We start from the raw sequence: 22,500 nt of genomic DNA, 5'->3' as shown, positions 1-22,500 counted from the left end.
AAGTGATAGTGCTGCTGGCGTTAACGGTTGTCCTTTTTGCCGTCCCATTCGTTTGCCGTGTCAGTTGTTTACCTTTGCCCACGTAAAACGGGTGTGTGCGCCGCTGCCGATTGTCAGCAAACCCAAGAAGGCATGAATTCTTAACTCCTTCTTCAGAGTAACGCATGTATAGTTCATTACCGTGAAACGTTGCGCTTTGCGACCGCATCGAAGCATGCCAGGAAAGCGCTGAGGGGCCCTAGGGAAGGTGTGGCAGCAGTGGTCAGCACTTCCGGTATGCCTGGAAAGAATCAGCTGTTGAAGTGTGTTGAGCCGGCAACGTTGTTGGGTTCCACGTTCCGCGTGATGCAACGCGGCGGAGAACCAAGCATGTTTACGTTCCTCGTCCGCGCGCGCGCTACTTTCTCTACTTCTTCACATTTACGTCCCCTCTGTGTGTGCGAGCATACGACAATGTGGGTTAGCCAGGTGTGAAGAGAAAGCAAAGAAATCTCACGCGTGAAGATCCAATCTCCGGGCAATTGTGTTTTGTACCCTTCTCAGTTACTCCCTCGACAATCGATGAGTTCAGAATCAAGCGAGACGCATGTTCAGCGCCCTATCTTCTGATGCTTCTTCAGCTGCCTATTCATCGCCTGCTTTGCCATCATAATCTCAGTCGCGCCAGGTGTTTCTGTTTTGTGGTGAGGGAACCGGCGTGGCCCGCATCTGGTTTAAGGGCGAGTGGCCGGTTTTCCAAATGCTTGTTAAACAAAACCCAGTTGGAACACGCTAGCAAGTTCTTCCGCATGCCAGCGCTACTGTTGGTTAGGAATTTTAATTTGTTCTTTCAGAATATCTATATTTCATATGCTCGACACTCCATTTGCAAAACCTGCTTGAGGTTATCGTGTCGTGTTGGTGTGTCGCAGTTTTCGGGTGGATTCCCGTTGACTGCTTTTTTAACTCTTTACCTTTACTCTTTCGCTGGATCGCATGGCCGCACGGATCTTCATGCTTGCTTCTGGAAGAAATGTGCCGGTGCTAATGACTCGAACAAGCGCTACAATGAGGACTGTCCACCCAGGGGAGGGGGAAAGTGTGAAAAACGAAGTGTTAAGCGACCGCTGACCTCTCTTAGGGCGGAAGCACTTCAACCAGGATGCGACATGGAGACTGCGTTATGGAGTGAACTAGCGTGACGATCTAGTAGCTTATGTGTTACCATGCTTCACCATGGGTTCCTTTCCTTTGCGAATGCTTTTTCCATCGCGCAGGTGATGGTGGAAAAAGGCGTGAAAACAAGCCAACAAGGAATGGTCCATGCCACCCCCACCAGGCTTCTTTTTGCTCACCTAATCATCATCGCATGATCATCTGCGCTCGCAACCGTAGGGGAAGGGGTCTTCAGCGATCGCAGACGATCACTGAATGCTGTGGTAAAGTAAGTAAAACCTCCTCCATCCTCGCTCTATCTCCCCAAAACAGGCTGAAGGTGCTGAAGGCCTCGTGCGCGTCGATTTGCTGCAACAACCAACGACCACTAACACCAGCAACACACCACAATCACCATTAGCAAGTCCCCGATGCAGCAGGCGCGGCGGGAAATCGGTACGAAACGTTCAAAGTAAAAGTAGTGTAATAAGCAATAGAGTAGTGTGCCGAGTGTGCCGAGTGTGTGCTGTGCTTTGCTGGGTTGCGTGTGGTTTGATACAGAAGAAGGGGTAAGACGACGCCTGAGACGCCGCGAGTCGTCGAACCCCGTCGAACGCGCGCGCCAAGTAGTTGAGCGGAGAGTGCAACAAAGGGGAGGCGGTGGAGGCCCACACACAACGCCCCAAAAGTGCCCACACTCCTAGCGTCGTGTTTGTGTGCATGTGTGTACGTGTGCCCGAATACGTATGTGTGTGCCGAGCCCCGTAGTGTATCGGTGTGTAAGTAGCAGCAGCAAATGAAAATAGAAGTGCTCTGGGGCCGGGAAAACGCACGAGTAAGTGGCGAGGTGGAGGCAGAGGGTGCGAGTAGTAAAGTGAAAGCAAACGGGGTGGAAAAAGGAGTACACGGCTAGTGAACCACGGTGTACCACCGGAGAAGAGAGGTGGGTTTAGCATCCATTGAAAGTACCACCAGCAGCAGCAGCAGCAGCAGCAGCGCGACGAGCATTAAAAACGACGACGAAATTCGCAAAGGTAAGGGAAGATGTCCGTCTATCACTCAAAATGGCCAATACTAATTTATGGTCGAATAAAAGACATTTATTGGAAACCACATCGAGTAGATACCATTAATTGGTTTACCATTAAGCTTCTAATTGGTGAGCTTAACGTCTAAGATGGTTGCTAGGGCAATCGTTAAATGTCTGCAAACCTGCAGCTACCGACTGACCTACTGAGCTCGCGGTTTATTGGGAAAATATGCCCAGTAGAACCACCTCAAAATGAGCCAGACTCTGTGCCTACTAGAACAACACTTTGGGAATGAAGACTACTAATGCCACATACGAAAACGTAGCTACGGAAGCTGCGAGCGTTATATGACGAATGCATGCCAGTGGCTTCGTCGCGTCGTGCTCGGACGACCAGCACTTATGCTAAAGTCGCGCAGAGTTGAAACTATCCAGTATAGTCCAATCGACTGCAATCGTATCTGTGCCTCCCACTCCGCCAGGGACGCATCAAAACATACCTTACCCCAAACCCCTGCGAACCAGTTTTGCACTCCTCTTTTGGCACTGTGCGGCTGTGAGATGATGGTTCGCGCCAAACGGGTTTTATTTGTCCAAATGACGGTGCAAAAGGGGAGGCGGTGATTTGTGGTTAAAACGGACAAACGGGAGGTCGCAGAAGTATCCAAGTACGAAAACGGAAAAAGTGCTGCTGGCCCAAAAGGTGAACGGCGAGAGCATGATTGCGGGATCGGTCGTAGTGCTACTATCTTTGCCATTCATTCATCCAAAGTTGTACCACCAGAAGATAAGTTTTAGTTTGCCCGTTAGTTTAACGCCCGTTAAACGTCAATGTTAGAACAAGCGGAAGGAAAAATTATTGGTAAAATCCTTAAGAATGACTGCTAATTCAACCCATAAATGAAACGGATAAAATCGCAAATTCGAGTATTCGAAGGCTGCATATCCGTTATCACATTTCAAGGTCACACTCGAAGAGTGCCGACATTCTGGGCTGCGAGCTGCGAGGTGAAGGCTAGAGTGATAGTCGTCAGTGGCAGGCAGGCGCAGCGTAAAAGGTTAAAGCTCGCTGATCGCTGTTTGGTTATGGCCGTATTCATTTGTCATTGCGCTGGCGTTGATTTCCTCCACATCGGGAATGGGGCGCCAAAGGAAGCTGCGGGATTTCACTGAAGGTTTGTTTGCTTTTCTGCCGCTGCTTCCGTGTTCACAGTGGCCTTTAACCTCGAGAGTTCAGTTTTATGTTCATGTTTGCTGTCGGTGCCGCTAATTATCCAGCACCTGTGGGCGCGAAAAGAACCAACAGAACCGACAGAGCCCGCACTCCAAACATTACCGTATCTTCATTTCCTTCACTGCGCCACGGCTTGATCGGTCACGGCGATCACCGCGCACAGACGGTCGCGAATAGTACAACAAACTACGCATCATGAGGAGTGAAGATGGGGTCCGCTACCTCTGTGGTCGCGAAAAATATCCCTCAAAATACCGTATCTGTGTGTGTCTATTGTAAGAAAGAGAAACAAAATGGGGGATAATGAGGAGGACGATTGTTGAAGATGATTGGATGCCTCGTACTCGTACGAAGTGGATTTGGTCAGGTTTTTTGGGGCAACAAGAGCTTTGGGGATTCCCGACCATTTCAAGCAACTCAACCGCGCCTTATGCTGCTTGGCGAGAGTAGCGGATAGAAGAAGGCACTCGAACTCGTTTTGGAATTGGTTCCGGTCGATCAAAGAAGAAAGAATATAGAGGCATCTCATTTGGCGCACAGAAGCACACGATGGAGATTCATCGTCTTTGATCGGATGGCCACCGAGTATATCCGAGAGAGCAAAAGGAGGATGATTCAGCGTTTTACTCTTGGCAGAATGATGAGAATGGTTGATAATGTAGTGGACATGGTCTTGGAACAATCATAGAAATATTTTCATACAAATATACGCACTTCATTCCCCATTCAATAAGATCATTTGCTCTAAAACTTCTTTTACAATCAAGTGCAATAATTAACTGTATTGAAAGCCATTTGTCACTCATCAACGTTGGCTCTCATGTACTCTCTCTCATAAAGTCCACCCTAATCTAATCTTTCCCGCTATAAAGATGGAACTGTTTTATTGGACTGTTTATTTACAACAACAGTTAATTGGAGCTTCACAAGTTCTTAGTCATCCTTACGCGCCGCATTTTGTGACAAATTTTAGCGATCGACCAATGCGTGTGATTGCATTAGGTTGCTTTCATCTGCATTAGATGCATGTTCAACTACGGAGTACAATCTGGAGGTCCCCTATCGCTCGTATACATCCTGGAAGTACTTGCCTGCATAATGTCTCACAGACACTGATCGCTCTCCCTCTCTGTCGCTGGTCGGATCAGTCATACGGAGTTACATCACCTAGCGCAAGGCAGGTGTGCTGTAAGAGATGCTGATGGTGCCTTCCGTCGTTACTGACCAGCGTTACCTTCTCCCGTCTTCCCGCATCTTACTTCCGTACAACTCGTTGGCAGTACGCCTATAGCACAACTACCAACTCGCTCCCCCCAGGGAGTCAACGTACACTCAACTTGAGCTCCGATCGCAGGTTCGCTTCGGTTCGGATGGCCGGATAAATATGGAGGACAAATTAGCTGGATGAGCTGGCGGCCACATGACGAACGGTTTGTTGTCGTCGATTTCAAAGTTCTGTTTTAGCGTCTACGACTTTTACAAGATTTTTTGCGTGCCCCGAGCTTCATAGTACGACCTTCCAATACATTGCGACGCAGATCGGAAAGGTCTGAGAGGATCATCGTTCCAATTGCAGAAGAGAATCGTCTTTGAGGATCATCTTCCGGGTAGCATCAAGTAAGGCATAACCTAGTGCCGAAAAGCCCTGTCTTCATTTCTTTACCGAATCCTTGCTCAATCAAACACTTTACGCCCAGCAAAAAACTCCATAGCCGGCTGTACAAACATGTGTCGTTTGTTGTTTCTAAACCACTTGCCCCTGTTGATACAAGGTACAACGTGGTTGTAGTCGAGCAACGCACCGCTGTATTGCCGTTCGAAAACACAATGTATGTGTATGCCCAAATGTTGTAAACAGCAGCTGTCAACTCGCGTACATCACGGGACAACCGGTAAGGTCACCAAGTGCTTGGTGGTCAGTTGGAACACCAGTAACCAAACATTGGTACCGATAATGGCTATCGCTGCGAAGATTATCGAATCCGTTTGTTTTTCTTTTGTCCACTGATCCGCTGCTATCGACTTATTTATGGGTGGTAGTGACTTGCAAAAAGCCTTTTGAAAGGGGATAAAATGCGAGGCATCCACTCCCACCGCTCGGTGAAGAGGAGATGCACTGTTGTTGCTGAGCAAGAATGAAAGCCTGGTCAGACGGTGCTTTTACTGCGTATAATTCACGCTTCATCGGCTCTAATCTCGCCTGTGGAATTGAAGCGAATTCAAGCGTCCGGCAGCGGAAATGTGCGCCCACGCTATCTGACCTTACGCGTCGGGGTCAACACATCGACCATCTCGACCATGGCCGACCAAGGAGAAAATTGCAGCTTCAACCAAGGACCGGATTCTCCGGATTGTATGCTTTCCATAAAATCGAATCGCCATTGCTACTGCTGCTGCTCAATGGTGAGAGATAAATCTGTAGCTTTTGTAGCGAAACATTCGCCGTGTGCTCTTCCGAATGCCTTTGTTTGGTTTTGCTTTACCCCGGGCGGAACCCCTCCACTTGGTAAGGCAGCAGTTTGTTGCTTCGACCTTTTCCTAGTCGTCCCTGGTGGGCAGTTTACAAGGACTTTGTTGGAAAGGAAAACGCTGAACGCCGTGCCAGGACACTGTGGAGACACGGGATACGAAAAACTATGCAAGGAAAACCGAGCGAAACACTACAATGATAAGAGCATTATGACGTCTTGAAAACTCCGTTCTCTTCTCAACCTCGGTCGCTGGTACTGGTCGGTCGGTTTGCAAGGCAGCGCCAGCGTGTAGCAGCAAGCCAGCAAACGGCACCGAATGGAACCAATTGGATTGAATGAACTTAAGCCATAAACCAGCAGCAGTGGTCCCCCCGGGCGAGAACCGGACCAGGAGAGGCCAGTGAGAGTGAGACAGGGTACGGTTTTTCTTCATTCCGTTCTGATGTCAACCCACGACGAACGCAGAGAGGCAATTTATTATTGTTATTATCTGGAAGTAGTTATGCTGTGCTGGGCTCGGCACGACACTCGCAAGCTGTACCAGCATAACCAGCGACGACGACCAAACCAAAACCTCCAGGCTCTTACCCTCACCGCCAGCTAGCTAGCCTGCCAACCAGTCAGCCAGCCAGCAAGCCTGCCCGCAGCGCTGAGCAGCGCCATTGGCGTTCGCTGCTGATCGCTGGTGATTCGAGTGCAGCCGATGGCGGACGGACGGTCGCATAAATGGTGAAAATCCATACCACCCCCCCCCCCACCCCTCACCGTCCCCCCCTGGAAAGGGAAGAGAGGGGCACCCAAGGGGCAGCGGTAAACTTGTTTTCCGCTGCGGCGGACCGTCAACGCAGCGCCTCTACCGAGAAGAATTCATCATTGCGCAATGTGCAGCCGGAACGTTAGTATGTTGCAATCCATCGGAATCTAGCGACATCTAGCATGTACGTGTGTGTATGTGTGTGTGTGTGTGTTGGTATATGTGCCTGCACGCTTGCATATCGGATTGGTTGGAGACGAGATGGAGAAGGAAGGTACGCTTCATGGAGGGTAGCTCGGAAGGCCGTTTCAATGAAGTGCCCTGGAGGAGTGGCGTAGACCCCAGTGTGACGAGCGAGAAGGGCCAGCGAGAGACACTCTATCCAATACAAACGCAATGTCGTAGAACATATGTCGTAGAACGGATTCGTCTTGCATGCCGTGCAACGGTCGTGGGGAGGGCCGGCACACAGTTTGCAAAGTAAACGATCATTCTAACTGGATTGAATGAAGGCTCGGTTATTGGCGACTGTTACATACGTACGTGCAGCGCGGTACACATTGCGATATTGCTTTATTCGTTTTCCATCGAGACGATTATCGACGGTTGTCACAGATTGAACAGTGGCAGTGACCAATTTACATGGCACCAATGTAATGAAAAATGATCTTCAATAATCGATCGTAAAAAGAATACATGCACTTGGAAACAAGTTACTCAAGTGTTGTAAAAGATACGCATGTTTGCAGAAGCTGTCGTTGCTCAATCTGCAACGACGTTCGTTTGTGTAACCCCTTTTGTAAGGGTTAAGAACTAATAAGAACTGATTTAATTCCACAAACGGTAATAAGTAATTTTCGTATATATAAGTTCACGACATGATGACAGTTGTATAAGCATAACAAAACAAACAGAGGGGCTTGAATAAAGCTAATCAGTTTGAATGATAAGGATAATGAACACATAATTCTTACTTACTTATCGTGCGCTAGAACCGACGAGCAACGAGAAGATTCCGCTACCGCGCTCTGGCCGTCGTCCTCCAAGTCGGTAGTCCTGCTATTCTGGCGTCAATGTCGATACCGTCGCACCATCTCGATTTTGGACCTACCACGCCCTCTCTGCACATCCGGTCTGAATCAACCTCCCGTTTTTATACAATAATCAACCTCCCGTTTTTATAGAAGACGCCTGAAAAAAAAACAACATTTATAATAAACAAGCACAATTTTCTGTAAATGGTGGTCTCTACAAATAAATAGCAGCGAGTGTTTGTGGGGAGGGGGGGGGGGAGAGTCACCAGGAAGCAGATACCAATTGTGTGAACAAAGATGACACGCGAGAAATGATGGATGCTGCCTGGAGGGTTGCGCACTTTTCTCGTCGTCGATTCGTCAAGAAACGATTCTCGTTGCAATTTGCGAATGCCGCTATGATACATGGCCGCATCTGCCAGCTATCTCTGTCCGCCGCAAGCGAAACCTCTCACGACAGAACCTTTGCCATTGCCCTATTCCAAGGTACACAGGATTTCTTTTCCCGATTTGCTTATAGTTGACGGATTTGAAGAATTCACCGTCAGGTACACTGACTAGCTGTTCTTGCCCGGGAACTATTGGTTCACTTTCGGATTTTGCAACGTCCGTCTCCGTTTGCTGTCCGGTTCTGCTGGACCAGAAGACCAAACCAGAGAGAAAGAGTGGACAACCTGCTCAAGGTCCGTCAGGTCGTTTGCCCACCATTCCAAGGCGTACAGCATTTCCTTTCCCGATTTCCTTGGTATCGGCTGGTTTTTAACAACCCACCTTCAGACTACTAGGTTCTTGCATGCTCGCGAGCAGTATTGGTTCACTTTCAGATTTTATCTGATGCTCATCGTAAGCTAAGCCGACGAACTGTCACCAGCGAGAGGGATAGCCTCTTTCGCGGCAAGGTCTTTTCATGGCGTTTGCCATTCCAAAGAGTGCGGTATTTCCTTTCCCAAATCCCTGTCCCGAATTCCCATGTTTGGGTGGGTTGGTACAATCCAGACTACCGGCTCTTGCCCGGGTGCTATTTTTATGGCAGCATAAAACATAGATCATCCTGCTACAATACTGTAACAAAGTTTTTTTTTTCTTCCGGAAAGCAATACCGATACTGAACTCGACTATTGATCAAACATTCCGTCAGGATAAATCGGAATGGTTTTTCGTTTTGATGTGCGTTTGAATAATCGTGGGTTAAGCGAATTTGTTTGATTCTTGTTTTTTTTTTTTCATCGCAAACATTGCCGAAACAAAAGCAGAAACTGGAATCAGCTCTGCACAGATTTGCATAAACATAACGAGCTGAAAGGGCTCTAGCGGCGGCTGGAAGGGTTTTAAACGAAAAACCCATTCCAAACGAAACCGACACCGTAAAGTGTCCGTGCCAGCCTTTTAGTCACACTCCATCACACACTTTTCCCCCTCTTTCTGGCGCCGAGGCCGGTGACCAGCGAATCCGTCGAAAGGGAAACCAAACATACCGAACCGCAACACTAGCGGCAACCGGAATGCCTGTACCCGGGCCAGTGGGCGTATGTTCGTGGTGGTTGGAAAAGGAAATCGTCGACGTCGAAAAGGAAAAACCTACCTCAACACGGGACGAGTGAATGTCCGGTCGATCGGAATGAGTGCAAAACGAAATGTCGGACCTCCCTCACAACCCAGCCGTTCCCCGTACTGTGCTGTGTATTGCTGGAATGTCGCCATCTGCGGTGGAGCTGCTGCCCGGTTGTGTGGTTTCGATGGTCGCTCAGGTCGTACGGTTTTATGTTCCCCTTTGCTGCTTTACTGATGCATTTCCCCATCATCAGAGCGCGATATCGCGATAACGGGGGTTGGTATTGATCGGATTTCAATCCTGTTATGCGACGCGAAGGCTATACTAGCGACAGCGACAGAAGTCCATTGCTCATTGGAGCTCACCAATCGACTCGTAATGGGCAGGGGGGTAATTTGGGGTGATAAATTATTCTCTCGCACAATAATGCGATACACTACACCATTGGGAAGTACGCCACTTGGAGTATATTGTGCAGCACGTAATGGGAACGGTTTGAGAGTGTTCAATCGAACCATGTTCGTGACGAACATTTAAGGGGTGCTGGTTGATGTATATAGTCATTTGAAAACGCTATCTCCTTCCCTTAAATATTACGCGCGATGGTAAAAATTAATGGCTAAATGGTATAAACGATATAACCGATTGAACGGCGAAAATAACATTTGCTTTCTTTCTGGCTAACAGCTAAATAAGGAAAGCGATGCTATTCGATTTCCATTTGTTTGCCAGTTTGCTACATACCATGTAGCATGGAAACATATACCTTCATGTACTTGCTTTAAAAATTCTTTTGATGGTATTATTTGTGTGATCCTTTAGCACAAACAAATACACTGCTGAGTAGTTAGCTATGATTTTGAATAATCACTTTTGAACGAAAATCACATTTTTGAGACCATTACTAGGTAGCAAAATAACCTTGCTCAAACTCTCACAAATCCTTCTTGTCAGCATATTGGCAATAAATAATGTCAATATATTGGCACCCTAAGCTGCAACCATTTGATTTATTTCCATGTACCAAGACAAAAAAGGCAGAATACACTTGGGGACCAATTTTGTTAATGGACCATTTGTCGGCTGCAGGATGTGTTGGCCTTCATTTCATCCATGGTCATTGATCAACCGAGTGTACAAGTATGCCACACGGTGCTCTTTTATGCTTTAACATAATTCAGGATTCGCATTGAAGCAGCAGCAAAATGATGCCGAGAGAGTATCAAGATGAACTACGCGAAAAATCCAATTAATTCCTCGAATAGCAGAACGCTACGTTGTTTCGGTATTTTTCTTTTTGCCGAAGCGCCTTAATTACATTTTTTAAAAAATATTCTCCCCCTCTCGTCTATCGTCCTTTGTAGCTTTCCGATGAGGAAAATTGAACGAATGATAATTCGACCAGCAGCAGCAGCAGCAGCATCAGGACGAACCGAACGCCACACGGTAAAGCGTCGTGCGCAACGGTGAGCGACAGCTATGAGTGGGTCGTTGGTCACGAGAGCCTCGCTACAATAACATAGCCGCAGCAGCAGCAGCAGCAGCAGTGACACTTATTTGACGAGTCTGGTAGTGACGCCAGTGATAAACGATTACCCGAGGTAAGTAACGTTAGTGGCGACTGCGGCGACGGTGCCTGACTCGATGGCGCCTTTTATTGTTACATCATAAATTGTGTGGGCCAACTATCCCCGAAAATTACTCCCAAAACACCACACTGCTGCTCTGATATGCAAATTTATGTGCCAAATTTATCGGCATCTAATATTAGCGGTGCGTCTCTCTTTGTCTGATGGCACGAATCGGAAGACGAGGAGCTCTTATGTCTTCTGCGGTGCGCCTTGTCTTCCTTTGTAAATATTTCCCCCAAAAGCCTAACAGTCACGTGCTGGCTGCCCTTTTGAGTACTTCTCATCTGCACAAGTAGATCATACCCGACGTTTCCAAAATACTACCACACGGTACAGGAATTAGACAGCACTCGGAAAGTTCCCGGTAGTACACAAAGCTTCTTTTGGCCTGCGGCGAAACCCGTGGGTGCCGCATAATTGGCTACTAATGTAGTCGCGTCCGCAATGGCTCCCAATCATCATTCCATTCCGAGCGGTGCGTGTGATGGAGCATATTTTTAGCATCGCATTTGCGTACCGTTTATCATGCCATTATGCGCGTCGCCTGCGGGGACTTCTGGAGCCTCTGCCGGAGCCGGTATGTGGGCCGCTGAGACTGATGAAAACATTATGTAAAACAAGTGTAATATTGCTTCCATTCTTCACCTTTTCCTGAAAGCCAAACAATCTGCGTGGATTGTTAGGAGAATCAGAGCGCCCGGGCTTACCATGCCTGGTGTTGGTCAAGGCCTTGTATGTAGTTCCGAGTTCGCACGCCGCTCGCCAGCGCAAGACGAGTGCATGATGAAGGACGTGGTGGTCTCGGTTAGCATCAGATAAGTTTTGCTGACAACCTTCAGCAGCCTGCCAGCGATATGCGAACCGTATCATTTGTGACCTCAAATAGCCAGGCTTCTATAATCATAGCCCGTTAGTACCCGGTAGACCCACTCATGGAGTCCTCTCACCAACGAGGTGGATTCGAGGAACGACACACACACATACACAGAGTATCACATCTGATCGATTTGCATTTGTCCGCTTCCGTGTCCTTTGCTTCCCTTTGCTAGTGCTTTCTTGGAAGTAGTCGTGGACACTTGCTGGTGACTTTATTGGCCGTTCTTAATTTACACCAGTTGCGGGGGAGAGAGAGAAGGGAGGGGGGGGGGGCAGATCACAGTTCCGCATTCAACCGGAGACCAAGCGGTGAGCCGGGAATTCCCTCATCAGGCGTGATTCCCTTAGCCACCCGCAAACGATATACCCGCTGATGAAGGTATGAACTTAGGTGCCCTCGGGTGGCGCTCCAGCGTTGGCAATGGCACCCATGGACGCTATGGTGTTATTAGAAGCGATCAGTACACTCATTCGACCGGCACCTTTGGCCCGTGCTTACGCTCGTTCGCTCGTTTGCTCGCGCTGAGTACATCACGAAAGGATTATTAACGCTGCTGCTAGTACTGCCACAGTGCCGGGCAAGGTCTAACCTTCCGGGACACGGACGCCATAATCATCCTCTACAATTGTTGGTGTAGTAGCTATTAAATTATCGTTTTGTTATAGCTTGGAATGTTTTTTTTTGTGTTTGTGTCGAGAAAACGCGTCAAGTGTAATTTACAGAGAGGGATTTACTCTCGCTATGAATGTATACCAATTTTTGAAAAAGAAAAACACTTTAAGTGATATCGGAGTTTAAGAAGTGGTTTAGGAGATAAGTAAGTAATAAAATGGAGGGACAGATCTTATTATAAATAAAATATAAGCCCCGTGTGAGAAAGACGAAATCTATGTGGAAAATGGAAAACAAAAACAAAAAAGGGACTAATGTCTGCAATATCGAAGTCGTTTTCATAACAACGGTGCAAAAGTGCACCCATTAAGAAGTGTTTAACGTTAGGAAAATGAACTTCACTTTGAGTGGCCCATCTTGTTTGCAATTTAAACGGGAATATACTTCACAAACCCAAAACCCCTTTATGGAAGTATCGATGCTGTGTAAACTCCAAGGATAGCTTAAATGATAAACCACATCCTTGTGCTAGACAGGAAGTATTGGAACACATTTCTCACCGTCCTCGATCCTGGGTGAACTGTCGCGGCAAAGCAACAGAACAGTGGTGAAGAAGACTGTTCGATAATTGATTACGCTCGGTTCCGGCCTGTACTAGGTAAAGGCGAGCGAGACTGGGGTCAATATATTTGAACTCAACCGTAGCAACCTTGTCCCGCGACTTCCCCGGATCACTTGGATGGTGTCACGAGTTTATCGTCTCTTCATCCTCCTCTTGCCAAGGACAGTCTGCAGGAGTCACACATTTCATTGGTGTGTTCGCTTTTATATGACCGCGTGTGTTTTCCGGTGTTGCATCGGCCGGCCACGAAATGTTGCACGAAAATGGGTTCAAAGCGCTCGTATGTTCAATGCCTAGAGTCCACTCAAACACAACTCCATATAACTCAATTGTTGTCGAACACGAACAAGCGACTGGTGGAGCAGGGGGTAATTCAATTTATCTACCACCACTCCGGTAGCTCCTGTGTGGACTTTAAACTCGGCAAATATTCGACTGATAAGCATCGCGGTACCGGCTCAATAGAGCGAGCGCCATGGGAAGCCACCTTCGATAGACCGCCTCTGACGTATGCGTTGCGTTGAGTGCCGTAACCAGCAGGCTGTATCGGCCTGACTAGCGGCTATCAGCGTGTGCGATTATCTATCGAACCACTGAAAAGCGCAACTCGCGGGAGGAGGCGGCGAGTCAATTTAGCGCTTCATGAGAACTGAGGACGCACGACGAAGATGATGATCACGATGACGAGGCACGCTGATCAACTGCTGCCACAGCCGGAACACGTTCCGGAATGGCAATAAATTATCTTTGCGCCGCCTGGTGCAGCCGATGCATCCACACACTGCGCAGTGGCTACTCCCGTTTCCCAGGCCAATTGAGTGAGGCCGGGGTTCCGCGGAGGAGAAGGTCAGACGCTGTGCTGTTCACTCACCTCACGCACTGCAAGATGGCCCGGGATGTGGGATTGCTTTCTGTACCGAATTCTGCTGCCTAATCCTCCAACGAGCGACGATAGACGTCAATTCCAGCCCATTAGGGCACATCCGGTTGATAGTACGGCAACAGCAGCAGGGCACGCAACGTGCGATTGGTGCACCGACCAATCCGTAGCGGTTTCCTTGGATCGTACGAATCTTATCTAGCTCTCCTGTGCGTTGCCAGCTGGTTATAGCGTTGATGATAGCGCTCTTGCGTTCACACACTTCGCACCTGCCGCGTCTTATCCATTCGTTGGACTTTCGTGTTCAAGCTGTTGCCAGTACGCCCAAAACGACCACCCCTGTGATCGATTCGTCTGGGGATTGGTGAGATAGTCTGAATCGTGAAATTAGATCTAGACATGGGGTGCACTTACATAATTACTACAAATACTCGTGGTGTTCGAGAAGAACTTTTGTGAAGTACTACTATTCACGTTAGACTATTTTCCAAGATTGCTTGGACCTTCACTTTTTTTTCTCTTGCTTTCATTTAAAATTGAAAGAACTCCTATCGATGCTTAACAATCTAGTCACCACTTTCCGCGGCTATGGCTTTCTGCTGCTGGAACGGCTTTAGCATCATCAAGATTTTGTGACGGACTCGCTTTGTTGGCCCAACTAAGTATCATTAACTGAGAGGCAAAACGCTACCGACACGATATGCTTCACCATGTTTTCTTTGTTCTCCCGCTTTTGTTGGTATTCAAGACCTGCATGCTTCCGGTACCATTTCCCCATTCTTGAGACTTGTTTTTGGCCGGCTTCCTCCTTCGGAAATACAATCGCATGCCTACCGTACCAGGGCGCACGTGTTTTGACTTATTCAAACTTCAAGATAAGTTTCGATTCCCCTCCCTAATTAGATCACTTTAAAATGAAGCGAGCGTGTAGCTGTACACGCGAAGCATAGCGGCTCTATGGAACGTGCTTTAAACTGCTGCCCGCTTCCATCCTGTCAATGAATAATTCCGTCACCGTTACCGCGGCGCGGGATTTCTGCTTTGAATAACTAATAATTCATCACGGAAAGAACCGAGCCACGGCACCGAGGATGGAGCAAGGAGAACCGCAGCTTGGCAATGCAACGCCCAACGCGTCATCGCCGTTTTGTCAAGCGCTCGTCGTCACGCTCGCGTCACATTGTCACGTCCAATATGACGTCACGGACCGGTACCATTACGGATCACGTTGGAATAGGTGGCAGTCGATCGATTACCGGTAACATCTACGACGCCCTCGACGCCATCAGAGCTACGTGGCAGTTCGTCGTACGCGTATGGTCGCGTTTATTTTTACCGCGGGTTCCCCCTCGTGCATGTGTGTAATCGTGCCGGTCCAATCAGTTAGTCCATCGGCCTGACCATCGATGTGCACGCAGCGCGGAAGCGTCAGGTCAATTGAGTGCGAATAGACCGCAACGCCGTGGAGTAAGCCAATCGGCCATTAGACGATGCGCTACTGTTTACGCGCGGTCAGTTCCCGTGGCAGGAACGTTTGTCACAACGACATTCGCGGTGTGGTAATGCTGGTGACACTGTGCCGCGTGAGTGAGTGAGTGAGTGATTGAGCGCGAGTAATGGTGGTCCGTTGTTCGCTGTCCATCGCTAGAATGATTAACGAGACTCGGTGGGTGGTGCCAAGGGGCGGGGATACAGGTCCAGATAAAATGTCTCTCCAACTCCAGGATTTCACGCTTATGAATATTAAGCGCAGCGCTGTCGGGACGTGCTACAATCACTATCGAAACCAATGCACGAAAATCCCGTTTCATCAAGTCTCTAATCGCGCACTCTGAGCATCCGGGAGACTTCTTCCGGGCGGTATCGAACGTGACATTCGTAAGTAAATGAAGGCAATGTATCGAATTGACACATTGTGGGTAGCGGCAGCAGCATCCCACCACCGCGTACCGTATACCTCGCGGTTCTTTTGGAATAACTCAATCTCGATGGGCGAGAAAATTTAAACTCGCGACCCTGCCATCAACCGAACACAAACACACACGGCGATTCATAACGGGGTTGGATATGCTTCGCTGCCCGTTTGACCTTGGCCGATGCTTGAACCGCTCGCATCGCAGCGGATTGGAAATGGATTTCGAAATCTGTAAACGTTGCTTGCACAAACAAATGCTGCGGCTGGCACCTCACTTACATCGCCGAACGACCTGCTACTGCCGTGTGTGCCGCCTGTCTGCCGGTCTGTAATGCCCTTTTGCGGCTTCGAAAACCGCACGACTGCGAAGTGGTTGGTTGGTGGCGTTCTTACGAAACATTCCTACGCTTCGGGAGCTGGTTCTTCACTTGAGCAGCAGCTGCTGCTGCCACCGACTATGACTAATAGCTAACGGCGAGGAAACGGCAATCTTTGTCTTTTGCTTTGCCGATTCCGACGGATCGTCAATGATCCAATCCGTTGGAACGATGACGAGATCGCGGATCGTTCTTTGCAGATCGAAACGGAAAGCCAGTGGCCGAGGGTTTGAAGCGGGCGGTCGAACGGGTTGCCTGGCAGAGATCGAGAGGAATGAAATTAAATAAACGCGATCAAGTGATTCGAGTGGTTTCGTTTTCAAGTGCGTCAGGCATCTGTTGATCTTTGATTTTATGGTTTGCCTTTTCTTAAAAATGATGCCCGTTGGCTTTTCATTCGAATGAATGATCAACGTTTGGAGCAGATTGGTTTGCAGACCTCGGTTTTGTAGCTTATGGGCTTAGATCAACATGAAGAAACAAGATACCGATTCACAACGAATATGGTGCTGATAAACTGACATAATTTATTATACTTTTCATCGGGAAATGTGGCTTGAAGTACATCGTGAAACTACAATGAAACTATTTGATTCTTTGTTCTCTGCAATGACGCCAGTGGTTGACCAGGGTGTGTTCCATCGACAATAATCTCTAATATCGGGCGGTGAAAGCTAAATTTGGCCACAAAAAAACAAACAATTGGATGATGATTCTTTCCTTTACGCGGCAAAAACGTGACCTACGGTCGATTCTTTACAGTGTAAAGAGGGTGGTTTCAACAGCACCGGAAAGCAATAACACGATGTTTTGCATAATTTTCTAAGCATTTTTGTGAACTAGGTTTTGCTGAAGCAAATCGAAGCCTGTTTAAATTTAAACATATTCCCAGCCGTCCTGCAGAAGGTTCAGAAGCGGATCGCAATGCTATTGAGATGCGTACGCTTCAGCTGACGCCGTGGAATGCGTCGACGGTGGCCACTTGAAAGCCCTCGTAGGACTTGACTGTGTCCCACTCTGGTGGCTCTCTCCCCCCTCACATTGATTACCCGTGCCCGTGTACACCGCGGTGACCTTGCCGTACGTCGTGGCTCTGTGCTTCATAGCGAGATCGCAGATCGAACTCATCAGTCGTCGCTTTCGTCAAACCATCTCAGTGCTCTCGTCGATGCTTTGCTGCTCTGCAACTATGGCAACAGAAGGAAGCGAATTATAGTAGCAAAGTAGCAGCAGCATCAACTTGCAGTCTGCAGCGCCAGTTGTCCAAATGGTCTAATGCATATTCTGTCCTAGAATTCGGTCGCACTATGCACCACCACGTCGATAGCTTCGGTTCTTAAAGGCACAAAATCCCTCAAGTAATCCCACCTCCCGCCAAGTAAAGCAGGCCAGCCACCGTCTACTGCTCCTTCTCTGCATGTCCACACCCCTCTCTATAACGAACCGACCGCCCATGATGGCACCGATCGAGTAGCAAGTGCGCACCACCATCACCGCCACACCACCATCATGCGCCAATTTTTAGTTGTGTGCCCTGACCCAATGAGCGCTCTCGTAACTTGTTTGACGTCTTTTGCAATGTACCGGCAGTACCCCCCCCCCCCCCCCTTCGTGCAGCTCGGTCTGAACCGAGTGGAAGGGTGGAACGCGATGGAGGCGCTGTATGAGCTACAAATTGCACAAATTTCGCACAAACACACACGCTGCCGGTGACGCGGCTCTCTGGCGTGCTCGCGGAACTACCGAGCATTTTTCTTTGGCACTTGAAAACGAAACGCCAGTCACCGGAACACCCGGGTGTGTCGAACACTAAGCCTGCGATGGGATGGAACAAGCAGAGCGCTTCGTGCTGATGTCCCCGAACCGTTGTGTCGATGATCTTGTGATGATGATACAGCACCCATCGCACTATAGCCACGCTTTAATATAGTGAAGCGTTATGTTTGTCTGTTTAAAGGCAGAAAGGATGTAAAATGGCATCTTTATTATGCGAAAAACTTCTTTCATTTTTCGCTTTTCGAAAAATTCGCTGTCACTACTACAACTGACATTACTACGATGTTTTGTGAATGGCGATAGCAGCAACTCCATTTATAATGAAGGAATGTATTGCATTTGAACTATCCACAAAATCACAACAAATTTCAAACATAAATATCCGAATCGTTCCTCCAAATGCACTACAGCACACACACACCTGGCAAACTCCCAAAGGCCACAGCAGAGCAAAAAAAAAAACGTGCGTTCATTTTTTGTCGTGCGTGCGACGTTCACAAGAACCGCCAAAGTTTGCCTAATTTAATTTGACAATTTATTTCCATTCAATTGACGCAAAATAAATCTGAATCAACGAATGCGGTACGAGACGGTAACGCCAGCCAGCATCATGTCCCCTCATGGTCGATTGCTTGCCGTTAACGTTGCCTCCAACAGTACACGGAACGACCGAACGAACGAACGCACGGACGGCAGAGCAGATGAATCCCAGTGGAAGTAATGCGCGATGACTTACCGGTTTACCACCGGGCAGGGCAGGTGTTGGCAAACTTTTCGGGAGCTGCGCTGCACCGGTTGCTGCTTCTGCTGGCCGCACGGTGCCTCCTCTAGTCTAGGTCGCGCGATTGACGTCAACACTTGCTGGCTCGAGAAGCCAGCTGATACACGTTGTTCGCTGTGGCACACGTATGCAAAAATCAACGAACACATGGCGATGAGGTCTATCGGTGATGATGGACGGTTTCAGAATTGGACAGAAACAACTATATGTTTGCGCTGTTCCCGCGGCGTCCGCGTGGCACTCGACACCTGTACGCCATGTATTCGCTTATGGAATTCCATAATTCCTTTCTTACAAGAGTTTTATCGTTTTCACAGAAATTGTGTTAGTTCATTACTTACATCACATTAAACAAAACCAGTTTAGCAGTTGTCATTGTTGTTCAGAAAGTATACCTTCATGTTGCAAAGACATTAACTGTTTTGAACAAGTTGTGTTCTTTCCTTCTGCTCTGTATTGTGTTCTAGACTTCCGATGTTCAAATGTTAATTCAGGCAATATAAAAGACATAAGTGTTGTCTTTTATCAGTATGTACTGGAAGTACACAAATCAAATCCTTGGCGCCAGTCTAATGACTGGCGCCATTCGCTGTAGTACCTATGTATTATTAAAACCTAATCACTTCTCAAGAAGTTCCCGATTACCAGTTACAGTCTCATCGCAATGTTCCTTCAAAGCACTTAACACTTTCCGCTTACTCTGTAATCGAGCTTGTTCTACCTGGCGGTTCCCGGAATCATTCTCCATTCCAGTACGCGCAGTACAACCATCCGTTCAGAAGGTGACATTGCTTTGGTGTGCAGTGGGCATCTAACGTACGAAGCGATGAAACTGATGAATCCATTAACACGCCTTGGCACGGGGATTTCCTTATGATTAAATTATCGCCACATCATGGGGGCATGGAAGAAAACCACTCACCGATCCGGGTGAAGTTGTTTAGAAATTTTTCCACTCAATGCAGTGAACATTTCCACCCGCATCCGGAAGCTGCAGTTTCGACGATTGAAACATCACATACCGCCATCGCATAGGGATTCATTATTCAAACCACTTCAGCAGTAACCGTGACTGGTACGACTTGTAGCATCAAAAGCTTAACGTGCTTACCTGCGCGTTACTGACGTGTGCTGTTGGTGGAAAACACTTCGCCAAGCATCTCGGCCACACATTGCCGAACGAAGGAAGGAAGCCGTCAGACAGGAATCCTTTCAAACGACGATTGGTACAACTCTCAAGAGTGTGCCAAGAAGTTGTGAACGAGCTTGTAAAATGAGCCGGAGCAAGTCAATACTTGCCGGAGACTCGAAATGGCGCAGCGAGAACGAAAGCACCGCTTCCCTTGTCGAGGACGAAGAAGTTGCCGCGTGCGATTGCCTTTGAAGTGGGAATCGAGTGACGTCTTTCGAATTTTAGCACAATAGCGGAGCATGGAGCGTAGAGATTCATCGTTGTCGTCCTCGTCGTCCCCGTCACTTGTCTTTCCTCCGCACGCACCGTTTCTGCTGGAGACATTTGGGAGAAATTGTTTTTTTACGATCACAAAATCAAATTAACCGTATCTCTGCCGGTATCATCTGCGGTCCCCGAGATGCCCCGGACCGGCATTCGAAACGACTCGTTGCTGTCTCAAATTAGTGGACCCAGGAATAGCCGGCCGGATTCGTCACGAACGGAGAGTTTTTGGGTGGATTCCGAACCCTTGAAATGGAGAGTGATGCAATCCTGGTTCCCCGAGAGCGTCCAGTTATCTGTTTTTCGTTGGTGTTTTTTTTTTTATCAACTTCCTTAGCTTGAAACACACGCACACACGTACGTAGATCGCAACATATGGTCCGGTGGCAAAACGGTTTTCTCCGTTTGGTATGAAGTGAAGCTTCATTTCTTTAATTGCGTCTGTGTTAATGGGGTCTTGGTCACCGTGATGTGGATTACTTGTGGGGTTTTCCCCTTTTTTTTTTGAGTAGTTACATTCGCAATAAAAGCATTTTTTGCTAACGCAAAACATGCTGCACAAATGATTTGTACAAGCCTAGTCCTAGAAAACGTATAAAGTTAAATCTGGCCGCTTCACCATGAAAAGAGAAACATTATATAGTCTACTGCCTTTACAGCTTATAAGCCATTTGCTTATCTAGCTAACGCAAGTACATCAGATTTCAATGAAACAACAGTACAAGCTGACCTTAAAAGTGATCTGAAAATCCTCTTTTTGTCTGCGACTATTCGCACCGTCAATAACGGCCACTGCTCATTGGCAGCACTTTGCTGGCGCCGTTTTTATTCATTTACAGGGGTTCGCCTTGCGTGACTCAGAGAGAAGCTACTCCGAAAACCTCTGATCGAATCTTAACCATCAAACCGATTGCCCAACGATGGGGACATGGGCGAAGATTGGTTCGGTGGGATTCATGGCGATTTCTCGCACTCACCAATCTCTCCTCCACGAAGGACTTCCTTTAGAAAAGCCGATTCCATTAACGCGCCACACTAGGAATAAGGTGGTGGCGCTCTTTGTGTCGCAGCGTGTCATGTCGACCTTTCGTAATTATCCTTCGAGCACGGAGCAAAAACCGAACCATCATTCACTTACACCTTTTCAGGACCACACACCAAAACCGTAGTGCCGTGGGCCGAGATGGATGGTGTTTTGCATCTCAACCTGTAGATGGCCGTTTGAGGGGTAGCAAGACTTGTTCAGCGTTTATCTACACCGCGAATCTGTATCGAGCGTGGCTGTTGCGCAATATTTTATACGGCGTTTATACAATTGAAGGACAGCTTGTGATGGAAATCACTTGTTAATGGTGAAAGATAATGTCCTCGAAGGCATTAAAACTTTAAGAATGATTCTATAGCATCTGTCATACTACTAACGAGCATCTGCAAATGATTTGTGAGTTTTATACTATTAACTACCTCAGATCTCACTTGTCCTGTGTTGGAATCCATCACCGAGTCGTCATTTATATAGAACCCAGCAACAGTTGTATGTTATCCTCTCTTATTACTAATTAGAAGCCAATGAAAGGCAAAGCAAAAAAAATGATTCATTGAAGTTACGCTTTTACGCCATTGATTCTTCTGAATAGGGATGGCAATACCTACCCTCCCTCCGGTTCTTCTCACGTGCCAATCACACCGGCGGCTTGGCTCCTTTTTCTCATTCTGTAATTAATTTCTCGAGCTACAATCGCAATCACTGTGCCAAGCGCTGCCATGGATAAGAAAGCTCAAGGAAAACTGAACGCGATACTCTCACGTGTCAGATGCTGGTGATGGTGGTGGTCCTCTCAAGCCACAGCATCTTTGCTAGGATAGAGAGAGAGAGAGAGAGGGAGAGAGAGGTTGATGGCGATGGTGACCAATAATCTTTGCGGCGCGCCACTAAATTAATAATGAACCTCGTTGCACGTGGTTGCAAGAGGCGCGCGAAGGGAGGAGGAGGAGGAGGAGGAGGAGGAGGAGGAGGTTATGACCGCCCTCGGCCCAGGCGACGGCAACTGAAGGAGGAGACCAGTAAGTAGATTCTGTGTTCATTGTAATCCACCTTGTCCTTGGCAACCAACGGCGCAACAACAACAACAACAACAACAACACCGATGCAGCAGCCGCAGCCGCCAAAGGGGTGGGGTGGCCAGTTCAAGATGTCAAGTCAATAGCGCGGCCAGCACACCATAATAAACTCCTTACACACGTGGCCGCCTAGCCCATCATGACGCCCATCGCGGACCACCACCAACCGGTGTGTGGTGGGAGGGACGATAGAAGATCGAAGAGAATGTAATTGTACTTAGTGTGTTGGACAGCAGCCCACCA

General features: G+C 48.0%; 1 protein-coding gene across 9 annotated transcripts in view; it reads left to right on the top strand.

The window, feature by feature from the left end:
• LOC125956278 (diacylglycerol lipase-beta-like) overlaps window positions 1-22,500 on the top strand; it is a 32,121-nt gene that overhangs the window by 206 nt on the left and 9,415 nt on the right. For 4 of the 9 annotated variants that reach the window (XM_049687998.1, XM_049687996.1, XM_049687993.1 and 1 more), the window contains exons 2-3: window positions 1,468-2,168; window positions 10,574-10,810. The gene's annotated coding sequence lies outside the window, so the exon portion shown is untranslated. Of the gene's footprint in view, window positions 92-1,467; window positions 2,169-10,573; window positions 10,811-14,868; window positions 15,710-22,500 lie in introns of those variants that run through there. The other 5 variants (XM_049687994.1, XM_049687995.1, XM_049687997.1 and 2 more) reach the window with 5 other exon arrangements.

The sequence above is a fragment of the Anopheles darlingi genome, chromosome 3 (assembly GCF_943734745.1).
Source record: "Anopheles darlingi chromosome 3, idAnoDarlMG_H_01, whole genome shotgun sequence".
Lineage (NCBI taxonomy): Eukaryota > Metazoa > Arthropoda > Insecta > Diptera > Culicidae > Anopheles > Anopheles darlingi.
Note: the sequence above shows the minus strand (reverse complement) of the source record. Positions and strands in the feature narration are given on the sequence as shown.